Genomic DNA, 12241 nt, shown 5'->3' on the forward strand with positions numbered 1-12241 from the left:
AAGTTGTGCATGAGAGCATCTACATTGCTTTTCCTGGCAGAGGTGTGGGTATCCCAGCCCAAGCTAGCAACTGAAGTCACTGTGGAAGGTGACTTTCCTGGAAGGTCAATGTGGAAAAGGACTCTGGTGTGAGAAGCGTCCTGTGCAACCTCAGGGCCACCTCTGAGAAGAGGCCCTTGCTGCTCCCTGGCAGTGAGTGGGTGGCCTGCACTGCTCAGGCTGGTGGCAGGCTGCATGATAACCTCTGTCTGCAACCAAACTGGGTTATCCTGACTCACACTGACAGACCCCGAGCTGGAAAAGCAAAGTGGTACACACAGGGCAGGTACAGGGAACAACAGCGAGAGCCTTTTTGGCCAGTCAGAGAATATAGGCAGCTCCCCACTGAACAATCTGCACCAAAAGGTGTGGAAGGCACAAGCAAGAGTGGCCAGGGACCCTGCAGAGCTGGTGACACCACGAGCGTCCACAAGGCAGGCGCAGAAGTGACCTGGTTTGGTTCCCACCCTTTGATAAGAAAGAGATCCTGATTCTTCTGTGATTTCAACAACAACAACAACAAAGCAAAAAGTTTTTTGGTTTAAAAAGAAGCCACTCAAGGGTGAAAATAGTTATTTTTATCAAAGATAATTAATTTTCAAATAAGCTGACACTATCTGGAAATGCCTGTGTTCCCTGCAAGCCCTCCACCCCCGAGTGTCCACCGCTTCACCCTCCCAGGACCTGAGCCTGACACGGAGTCAGACGTGTGCAAGAGTGAGCGTCTCTGAGAGCCTTTACAGAACGCTGCCGGGCAGGACAGGCAGTGGACTCTCGCTTACACTATGATGCACAGGCCCGGGGCAGTTCAGATGCGTCTCCTTCGGGTCTTTGCTGGGCGAGGGTTTCACCTGCTCCTTGGCTGCTATCACTTCAAGGACACCTTCACAGGGCAGTGGGCCTGTGTCCCCTCACCTCTCAGGCTCCTCCTCCTCCTCCTGGAGCTGTTGCTCAGACTTGGTTCGCTGCATCTGGAGCAACTGGAGCTGCACTCAGAGCTCAACGATGGCCTCCTGTTCTTCACCGACTGCTTGGTTCAAGTGATTGATTGTTCTTTATTTCTAACTCTTCATTCTGCCTCTCTAAGTCTTCCAGAATGATCTGCAGCTCCTCCTCATCCTTGCTTTCGCACTCGCTGTCAGAAGAGGGCTTCTCTGTCACGCTGCAGCCATGCTGGTGACTGGATCTCCGCAATCTCAGCTCGGAGGCAGTGGATCTTTTCTTTCTCTGAGGCGATCTGACTATGCAGAAACTGCTCCATGGCCAGGAGCTCCTCCTGCTCAGTCAGGATCTCATTCTCCTGGGCAGGGAGGATATTTATGACCTCCTCGTTTTCGTCCATTTCTTCTTTGGCAACATCCTCGTTCGAAAGGCTGGCTATCTCCTGGGAAATCTTGGTCTCACACTCTTGTCTTTTAGCTTCCCTCAGCTTTCTCTTGAGGGCAGTCAGAATCCTCTGTACTTCCCATAATCTTTCTTCTTTAGGTAAGTCCTATATGCCGCGCTGCAGATCTCGATGTAAACAGTTCAAAAGGAACTCCTGTCTCCTGATCTCTTCCTTGATGCCTGTTTGGGTCTCTGGCAGTGTAGGCATTGTGGCCATGTTGGACCAACGCAGAGGTCTTGTTACTTGCTTCAGGAGCACGGTGCTAAAGAGCTCTTGCACATGTGTGAAAAGCACATACAGGACCCAGTTGCTGATCTGGACAGTTGGGCTCAGCACTAGAGAGATGTTCTGGATGTTCATCTTGGTTTCTATCTCCTTCGCAATGATGTGGTCCATGTGCACAATGCGCCAGGAAAGCAGAAGATGGTTATACTCCGGCAGTTCCCTGAGCAAGCGCTGGAACTCCTGCACTTTCTCCATCTCTGTGGTCCTCTGACAAGCCTCTTCAAATCGGGGCATAAGCTCTCTGGAAAGCAAATTCTCTGGAAGGTCTCACAAATACTGCTTCAGCAAGCTGGCTACAGTGTTAGGTTCATATTCTTCCAAGTTTGGAGACTCCTCTCGGTCATAGGCTGCTTTCAGCTCATCTACCTTTGATTTGACTCCTGACCCTTGGTAGATGCCTTCACACTTCATGCCATGCTGCTCCATGTAGTCCACGCACTCTCGGAAGACAGCTGGCAGCCGGATGCCATCGTACATCATGGTCCTCTCTACTGCGTCAGCCAAGGCAACGCCGAAAATGGGTCTGAGACTTGGGACGACCGTCTGAGGCACCTCTGGCTCCTGAGTTGGCTTCTTCTTTTTCTTCTTCTCCTTCCACTCTTTAACAACATTGGCTTCTGTCAAGTCTTTACATTTCTTTTCTTTATGCTTTTCCTATTTGTGCTTTTCCTCTTTATGCTTTTCTTCTTTGGGCTTTTCTTTGATTTTAAAATCCTTTTCCTTCTTTTTAGAGAAGCTGGGCTTTTTGAACACATGGATTCCCTTGAACCTCTTCATCTTGGAAGGACTTTCAGCTTCATCTCCAGAGCTGTCTTCCTAGAAGGTAGCTTAGCCTTCAGTCCTTTTCTCCTTTTTCTTAAATTTTCCTTTTTTCTTTCCATGGTCTTTCTCATCATCTGACACGATATCAGGAGGCTCGTGGAAGATGTCATGGGGAGGTGAAGGCTCACCTGTCCGGTACAATCCAGGAAATTTTGTAGGGCTGATCTCCTTAGAGCTGGGAGTCCGGGTCAGCCCGCCGCCTTGCTTGGCCTGGCAGTGTTCACTGGTGGGGGGCAGGAAGGAGCTGAAGCCCTGAGGAGGAAGGGAAGTGGTCTTCTGTTACCTATCCGTTCCACCAGTGCCTGCAGCCGAGCGATATCTGCTCTGATGAAGCCTCTGCCTCCTGTGCTGTCCCCCTGGCCAGATGCAGGAACCCCATTCCCACCCCGCCCAGCCTTCGCCTGTTTACACCAATTATTGATCAGTGGTGGACTAGCCATTTTGAGCTGTTATTTCTGAAGGACATTTTTTGGTAAGTGTTATTGAAACATGTGTTTTGTGAAACACACTTTTACCACTATTGTAACTTGTTCCACTATTACTTCACATGGTATGGTCAGAGGTGAAATCAGGAGAAACTTTTTTAATGCTAAACTAAAGCCCATCTGATATATGAGGATGTTAACTTCACCTGTGTCTTTGTGATGAGTCTTTGAGGTTGTCAGACTTTTAGATGTTATGCCTCTTATCAAGATGTCATGTGTCCATAGCTCCAGAAAACAGACATCATCATGTAATCTCAAGGACAGAAAGGACATATGCATCTCTAGAGGGAGGTTAATGTTGGTGATGTAAAAACCTTCCTTACCTTTAAGACAGATGCTGTTATAAGCATGTATTCTTCACTCCACTCACTGTGTTGTTCACTGTCAAGCCTACACCTCAGGGACCAGTGTGATTCTTTAGGTAGAATTTCGAATATGTGATCTGATTCTGGTCCTTTCTCTGCAATTATGGATAACATATCCTGTGTGGGATAAGGATAAGCTTGTATTAATAGAGATCCACATATGAAGCACAAATATATCTTTTATTGTGATCCTGAGCAAGGACAGTTTTGGGTGCACAGCAATAACTGAGAGGAATAAAGAAGTCATTGAACGTTTTCTGTTTTAGCTTCCAAATACATTTTCTTCCCTAATCCATTTTTCACCAATTTGTTTTTTTTTTATTTTTTCAGTTTTTTATTTATTTATTTAATACTTAATAATAATTCTTTGGTTTCCGGGCAAACATCCCCCTCCCCCCTCCCCTTCCATATGGGTGTTCCCCTCCCAACCCTCCCCCCATTGCCACCCTCCCCCCAACAGTCTTGTTCACTGGGGATTCAGTCTTAGCAGGACCCAGGGCTTCCCCTTCCACTGGTGCTCTTACTAGGATATTCATTGCTACCTATGAGGTCAGAGTCCAGGGTCAGTCCATGTATAGTCTTTAGGTAGTGGCTTAGTCCCTGGAAGCTCTGGTTGCTTGGCATTGTTGTACATATGCGGTCTCGAGCCGCTTCAAGCTCTTCCAGTTCTTTCTCTGATTCCTTCAACGGGGGTCCAATTCTCAGTTCAGTGGTTTGCTGCTGGCATTCGCCTCTGTATTTGCTGTATTCTGGCTGTGTCTCTCAGGAGCGATCTACATCCGGCTCCTGTCGGTCTGCACCTCTTGGCTTCATCCATCTTGTCCAATTGGGTGGCTGTATATGTATGGGCCACATGTGGGGCAGGCTCTGAATGGGAGTTCCTTCAGTCTCTGTTTTAATCTTTGCCTCTCTCTTCCCTGCCAAGGGTATTCTTGTTCCCCTTTTAGAAAAGGAGTGAAGCACTCACATTTTGATCATCCGTCTTGAGTTTCGTTTGTTCTAGGCATCTAGGGTAATTCAAGCATTTGGGCTAATAGCCACTTATCAGTGAGTGCATACCATGTATGTCTTTCTGTGATTGGGTTAGCTCACTCAGGATGATATTTTCCAGTTCCAACCATTTGCCTACGAATTTCATAAACTCGTTGTTTTTGATAGCTGAGTAATATTCCATTGTGTAGATGTACCACATTTTCTGTATCCATTCCTCTGTTGAAGGGCATCTGGGTTCTTTCCAGCTTCTGGCTATTATAAATAAGGCTGCGATGAACATAGTGGAGCACGTGTCTTTTTTATATGTTGGGGCATCTTTTGGGTATATGCCCAAGAGAGGTATAGCTGGATCCTCAGGCAGTTCAATGTCCAATTTTCTGAGGAACCTCGAGACTGATTTCCAGAATGGTTGTACCAGTCTGCAATCCCACCAACAATGGAGGAGTGTTCCTCTTTCTCCGCATCCTCGCCAGCATCTGCTGTCACCTGAGTTTTTGAACTTAGCCATTCTATCTGGTGTGAGGTGAAATCTCAGGGTTGTTTTGATTTGCATTTCCCTTATGACTAAAGATGTTGAACATTTCTTTAGGTGTTTCTCAGCCATTCGGCATTCCTCAGCTGTGAATTCTTTGTTTAGCTCTGAACCCCATTTTTTAATAGGGTTATTTGTTTCCCTGCGGTCTAACTTCTTGAGTTCTTTGTATATTTTGGATATAAGGCCTCTATCTGTTGTAGGATTGGTAAAGATCTTTTCCCAATCTGTTGGTTGCCGTTTTGTCCTAACCACAGTGTCCTTTGCCTTACAGAAGCTTTGCAGTTTTATGAGATCCCATTTCTCGATTCTTGATCTTAGAGCATAAGCCATTGGTGTTTTGTTCAGGAAATTTTTTCCAGTGCCCATGTGTTCCAGATGCTTCCCTAGTTTTTCTTCTATTAGTTTGAGTGTATCAGGTTTGATGTGGAGGTCCTTGATCCACTTGGACTTAAGCTTTGTACAGGGTGATAAGCATGGATCAATCTGCATTCTTCTACATGTTGACCTCCAGTTGACCCAGCACCATTTGCTGAAAATGCTATCTTTTTTCCATTTCATGGTTTTGGCTCCTTTGTCAAAAATCAAGTGACCATAGGTGTGTGGGTTCATTTCTGGGTCTTCAATTCTATTCCATTGGTCTATCTGTCTGTCTCTGTGCCAATACCATGCAGTTTTTATCACTATTGCTCTGTAATACTGCTTGAGTTCAGGGATAGTGATTCCCCCTGAAGTCCTTTTATTGTTGAGGATAGTTTTAGCTATACTGGGTTTTTTGTTATTCCAGATGAATTTGCAAATTTTTCTAACTCTTTGAAGAATTGGATTGGTATTTTGATGGGGATTGCATTGAATCTGTAGATCGCTTTTGGTAAAATGGCCATTTTTACTATATTAATCCTGCCAATCCATGAGCATGGGAGATCTTTCCATCTTCTGAGGTCTTCTTCAATTTCTTTCCTAAGTGTCTTGAAGTTCTTATTGTACAGATCTTTTACTTGCATGGTTAAAGTCACACCGAGGTACTTTATATTATTTGGGTCTATTATGAAGGGTGTCGTTTCCCTAATTTCTATCTTGGCTTGTTTCTCTTTTGTGTAGAGGAAGGCTACTGATTTATTTGAGTTAATTTTATACCCAGCCACTTTGCTGAAGTTGTTTATCAGCTTTAGTAGTTCTCTGGTGGAACTTTTGGGATCACTTAACTATACTATCATATCATCTGCAAATAGTGATATTTTGACTTCTTCTTTTCCGATCTGTATCCCCTTGACCTCCTTTTGTTGTCTGATTGCTCTGGCTAGAACTTCAAGAACTATATTGAATAAGTAGGGAGAGAGTGGGCAGCCTTGTCTAGTCCCTGATTTTAGTGGGATTGCTTCGAGTTTCTCTCCATTTAGTTTAATGTTAGCAACTGGTTTGCTGTATATGGCTTTTACTATGTTCAGGTATGGGCCTTGAATTCCTATTCTCTCCAGGACTTTTATCATGAAGGGGTGTTGAATTTTGTCAAATGCTTTCTCAGCGTCTAATGAAATGATCATGTGGTTTTGTTCTTTCAGTTTGTTTATATAATGGATCACGTTGATGGTTTTCCGTATATTAAACCATCCCTGCATGCCTGGGATGAAGACTACTTGATGATGGTGGATGATTGTTTTGATGTGCTCTTGGATTCGGTTTGCCAGAATTTTATTGAGTATTTTTGCGTCAATATTCATAAGGGAAATTGGTCTGAAGTTCTCTTTCTTTGTTAGGTCTTTGTGTGGTTTAGGTATAAGAGTAATTGTGGCTTCATAGGAGGAATTCGGGAGTGATCCATCTGTTTCAATTTTGTGGAATAGTTTGGATAATATTGGTATGAGGTCTTCTATGAAGGTTTGATAGAATTCTGCACTAAACCCGTCTGGACCTGGGCTCTTTTTGGTTGGGAGACCTTTAATGACTGCTTCTATTTCCTTAGGAGTTATGGGGTTGTTTAACTGCTTTATCTGTTCCTGATTTAACTTCAGTACCTGGTATCTATCTAGGAAATTGTCCATTTCCTGAAGATTTTCAAGTTTTGTTGAATATAGGCTTTTATAGTAAGATCTGATGATTTTTTGAATTTCCTCCGAATCTGTAGTTATGTCTCCCTTTTCATTTCTGATTTTGTTAATTTGGACACATTCTCTGGGTCCTTTCGTTAGTCTGGCTAAGGGTTTATCTATCTTGTTGATTTTCTCAAAGAACCAACTTTTGGTTCTGTTGATTCTTTCTATGGTCCTCTTTGTTTCTACTTGGTTGATTTCAGCTCTGAGTTTGATTATTTCCTGCCTTCTACTCCTCCTGGGTGTATTTGCTTCTTTTTGTTCTAGAGCTTTTAGGTGTGCTGTCAAGCTGCTGACATATGCTCTTTCCTGTTTCTTTCTGCAGGCACTCAGCGCTATGAGTTTTCCTCTTAGCACAGCTTTCATTGTGTCCCATAAGTTTGGGTATGTTGTACCTTCATTTTCATTAAATTCTAAAAAGTTTTTAATTTCTTTCTTTATTTCTTCCTTGACTAGGTTATCATTGAGTAGAGCATTGTTCAATTTCCACGTATATGTGGGCATTCTTCACTTATTGTTATTGAAGACCAGTTTTAGGCCGTGGTGGTCTGATAGCACGCATGGGATTATTTCTATCTTTCTGTACCTGTTGAGGCCCGTTTTTTGACCAACTATATGGTCAATTTTGGAGAAAGTACCATGAGGAGCTGAGAAGAAGGTATATCCTTTTGCTTTAGGATAGAATGTTCTATAAATATCTGTTAAGTCCATTTGGCTCATGACTTCTCTTAGTCTGTCTACATCTCTGTTCAATTTCTGTTTCCATGATCTGTCCATTGATGAGAGTGGGGTGTTGAAATCTCCCACTATTATTGTGTGAGGTGCAATGTGTGTTTTGAGCTTTAGTAAGGTTTCTTTTATGTATGTAGGTGCCCTTGTATTTGGGGCATAGATATTTAGGATTGAGAGTTCATCTTGGTGGATTTTTCATTTGATGAATATGAAGTGTCCTTCCTTATCTTTTTTGAAGACTTTTAGTTGAAAATTGATTTTATTTGATATTAGAATGGCTACTCCAGCTTGCTTCTTCTGACCATTTGCTTGGAAAGTTGTTTTCCAGCCTTTCACTCTGAGGTAGTGTCTGTCTTTGTCTCTGAGGTGTGTTTCCTGTAGGCAGCAGAATGCAGGGTCCTCGTTGTGTATCCAGTTTGTTAATCTATGTCTTTTTATTGGGGAGTTGAGGCCATTGATGTTGAGAGATATTATGGAATAGTGATTATTGCTTCCTGTTATATTCATATTTGGATGTGAGGTTATGTTTGTGTGCTTTTCTTCTCTTTGTTTTGTTGCCAAGACGATTAGTTTCTTGCTTCTTCTAGGGTATAGCTTGCCTCCTTATGTTGGGCTTTACCCTTTATTATCCTTTGTAGTGCTGAACTTGTAGAAAGATATTGTGTAAATTTGGTTTTGTCATGGAATATCTTGGTTTCTCCATCTATGTTAATTGAGAGTTTTGCAGGATACAGTAACCTGGGCTGGCACTTGTGTTCTCTTAGGGTCTGTATGACATCTGTCCAGGATCTTCTGGCCTTCATAGTTTCTGGCGAGAAGTCTGGTGTGATTCTGATAGGTCTGCCTTTATATGTTACTTGACCTTTTTCCCTTACTGCTTTTAATATTCTTTCTTTATTTTGTGCGTTTGGTGTTTTGACTATTATGTGACGGGAGGTGTTTCTTTTCTGGTCCAATCTATTTGGAGTTCTGTAGGCTTCTTGTATGCCTATGGGTATCTCTTTTTTTAGGTTAGGGAACTTTTCTTCTATGATTTTGTTGAAGATATTTACTGGTCCTTTGAGCTGGGAGTCTTCACTCTCTTCTATACCTATTATCCTTAGGTTTGATCTTCTCATTGAGTCCTGAATTTCCTGTATGTTTTGGACCAGTAGCTTTTTCTGCTTTACATTATCTTTGACAGTTGAGTCAATGATTTCTAGGGAATCTTCTGCTCCCGAGATTCTCTCTTCCATCTCTTGTATTCTGTTGGTGAAGCTTTTATCTACAGCTCCTTGTCTCTTCTTTTGATTTTCTATATCCAGGGTTGTTTCCATGTGTTCTTTCTTGATTGCTTCTATTTCCATTTTTAATTCCTTCAACTGTTTGTTTGTGTTTTTCTGGAATTCTTTCAGGGATTTTTGTGTCTCCTCTCTGTGGGTTTCTCCTTGTTTATTTATGTTTTCCTGGAATTCTTTCAGGCATTTTTGCGATTCCTCTCTGTAGGCTTCTACTTGTTCTCTAAGGGAGTTCTTCTCGTCTTTCTTGAAGTCCTCCAGCATCATGATCAAATATGATTTTGAAACTAGATCTTGCTTTTCTGGTGTGTTTGGATATTCCATGTTTATTTTGGTGGGAGAATTGGGCTCCGATGATGCCATGTAGTCTTGGTTTCTGTTGCTTGGGTTCCTGCGCTTGCCTCTTGCCATCAGATTATCTCTAGTGTTACTTTGTTCTGCTATTTCTGACAGTGGCTAGACTGTCCTATAAGCCTGTGTGTCAGGAGTGCTGTAGACCTGTTTTCCTGTCTTCTTTCAGCCAGTTATGGGGACAGAGTGTTCTGCTTTCGGGCGTGTAGTTTTTCCTCTCTACAGGTCTTCAGCTGTTCCTGTGGGCCTGTGTCTTGAGTTCACCAGGCAGGTCACTTGCAGGAGAAAAGTTGGTCCTACCTGAGGTTCCGAGGCTCAAGTGTGCTCGTGGGGTACTGCCTAAGTCCTCTCCGCGGCGGCAGCAACCGAGAAGATCTGAGCCGCTCTTTCCGGGAGCCTCCGTGCACCAGGGTTCCAGATGGCGTTTGGTGTTCTGGCGTCTGGATGTGTGCAGAGTGCAGTCTCTTCTGGTTTCCCAGGCGTGTCTGCCTCTCTGTAGGTTTAGCTCTCCCTCCCACGGGATTTGGGTGCAGAGAACTGTTTATCCGGTCTGTTTCCTTCAGGTTCTGGCGGTGTCTCAGGCGCAGGGGTCCTGCTGCTCCTGGGCCCTCCCCTACGGTAACCCAGAGGCCTTATACAGTTTCCTCTTGGGCCAGGGATGTGGGCAGGGGTGGGCAGTGTTGGTGGTCTCCTCCGTTCTGCAGCCTCAGGAGTGCCCACCTGACCAGGCGGTGAGGTCTCTCTCCCACGGGGTTTGGGAGCAGAGAGCTTTTTCCCCAATTTGTAACATCACCGTTTTGTTTGGACTCCTGTTCCCCAAAGCATTTTGGTGAATGGTCCTTTATTACTTTCTGTTTCCTTCTATGAATATCTTTCTCAAGTATGGCATTCTAAGTAAATATTGGGATATTTCCCTTCTAGAGATCAAATCAGTATTTTACTTCCTGTCTCTCCTGGCCTCTATTATGTATCCTAAGATTTTTATTTTTATAAATATTATTTCCCTACTTCTAAGACTTTAATTTCCTTTTCTCTGACTTATTTTTTTTTCTTTTTTCTTTTTTCCGGAGCTGGAAACTGAACCCAGGGCCTTGCACTTGCTAGGCAAGCCCTCTACCACTGAGCTAAATCCCCAACCCTTTCTGTGACTTCTTATTTTTAACTGTCTAAAGATGCTGTCACATTTAAGAGCCCAAGTATTTGTCAATTATTCTTCCATAATTTTATTCTGTAAAAAATGACTACCATACACAAATTTATTCCACATTTTCTCTATTTTCAATTGATTACATGATTAAAAACATGGTTACCAGAAAACTCTGCTCTAAAATACCTAAGAAATGGGCAGGAACGCTCATGTGTCTGACAAGATAAATTGGTTCACACAAAGCATAAATTCCTAGCTCAACTATAGTACTAAAATAGATGTAATATTTTAGTAATATTACAGTAAATATATATTTCCAAAAAGTTTAGTAAGTAGTTTAAAATAAATTAAGCCATATTAGGCAGCATTTAAATCTAGTCCACTATAATAAAAGATGTTACTATATAGCAAAAAAATAATGTGTACATCTAATTCATTGATAAAGTAAAGTAAAAGTCTATAGATGTTAATTATAAAAGATTGAGTAATCTCAGAGTCAATGCTATTAAGGGATCGACTCCAGAATAATATGGAGTCATAAAGAAGCTGGAGGACTTTACAGTCGGGTTATCAGCGGTGTACTTCCCTAGACCCATTTCCTCCAAGAAGCTGGTGGGTTAGGATCTTTGATGCAATCAGGGTAAAACATGGGAATACTATTTCTTTTTATTTTGTATTTTTGATTTCTTTCAATTACATGACTCAAACTTCAGTGCAAATTATTTCTATTTTACAATGATCTTACCTTCATGTATAGGTTATCTAAACATTAACCTGTTTGATTACATAATTCCTTAGAACGAAGGTGCTGTAGAAACAAACCCAAAGTGATACAAGTTTTGGAGTAGGCAACTTTTTGTCTTCTTAAAGACCCGAAAGAGATTTGCCAAACAAACATTTCTGTTATGCTTGTTGTGGATTAATAGACGTTACTCTTGGGTTAGTATATACATTGCCTTTGTGTTTTTGTGAATCTAAGAAAGAAGGGAAATCATTGCTGTAACTGAACTCATTTAGTCCTCACTTAGCCCTAGCATACATACCCTTTTCCTTTTACCACCTGCATGCCTTATGCAATATCACAAACACACAGAAAATAACTAATTAATATAACATTTATAATGATCTTGCTTCATAAGGCACTCGATATATAGTTCTATATGGCCCATTCTTCATGTATAAAGAGTAAGTTATTGTGTTTGCCTTGAAAGCTATGCTTATAGGTATTAGAATCAAACAGTCATATAGTACCAATCTTTTCATCCTATTGTTTGACTTTCTGACTGCCGTGGACAACAGTAAAGTACCAGCAGTATCTGGACTTCACAACACAATTTGCCTAACTGCACTTTTGTTATATTCCTTGGCTTTCTCCACTGATCTGTGAGCTCAAATCTGAGATCGTAGTGTCACTGTCAATCATATGGGTTTATTATGCTATATTTATAGATTTTCGTAAGAGACTAGGATGGTGGCACATGCCTTTATTTCTAGATCTCAGGAAGCAGAGCCAAGAGGATCTCTGTAAATTTGATTTCAGTTTGGTTCACTGATCATGACAACCAGAGCTGTTAAATAGAGAAAATCCAATTTGCTATTGAGTTGCTTTTTTGTTTCTTATATGCATCTATGAGATTCCACCTCATACTAGTAAGAATGGCTAAGAACAAAAACTCAGGTGACAGCAAATGCTGGCGAGGATGCGGAGAAAGAGGAACACTCCTCCATTGTTGCTG

The 12241-nt window shown here is 42.1% G+C and overlaps 1 pseudogene; it reads right to left on the reverse strand.

Moving 5' to 3' along the window:
* Positions 1-663: 663 nt before the first annotated feature.
* The window catches only part of Ralbp1-ps5 (ralA binding protein 1, pseudogene 5), a 45299-nt pseudogene continuing 33721 nt past the window's right edge, over positions 664-12241 (reverse strand).

This window comes from Rattus norvegicus, chromosome 10 (genome assembly GCF_021556685.1).
Source record: "Rattus norvegicus strain SHRSP/BbbUtx chromosome 10, alternate assembly SHRSP_T2T, whole genome shotgun sequence".
NCBI lineage: Eukaryota > Metazoa > Chordata > Mammalia > Rodentia > Muridae > Rattus > Rattus norvegicus.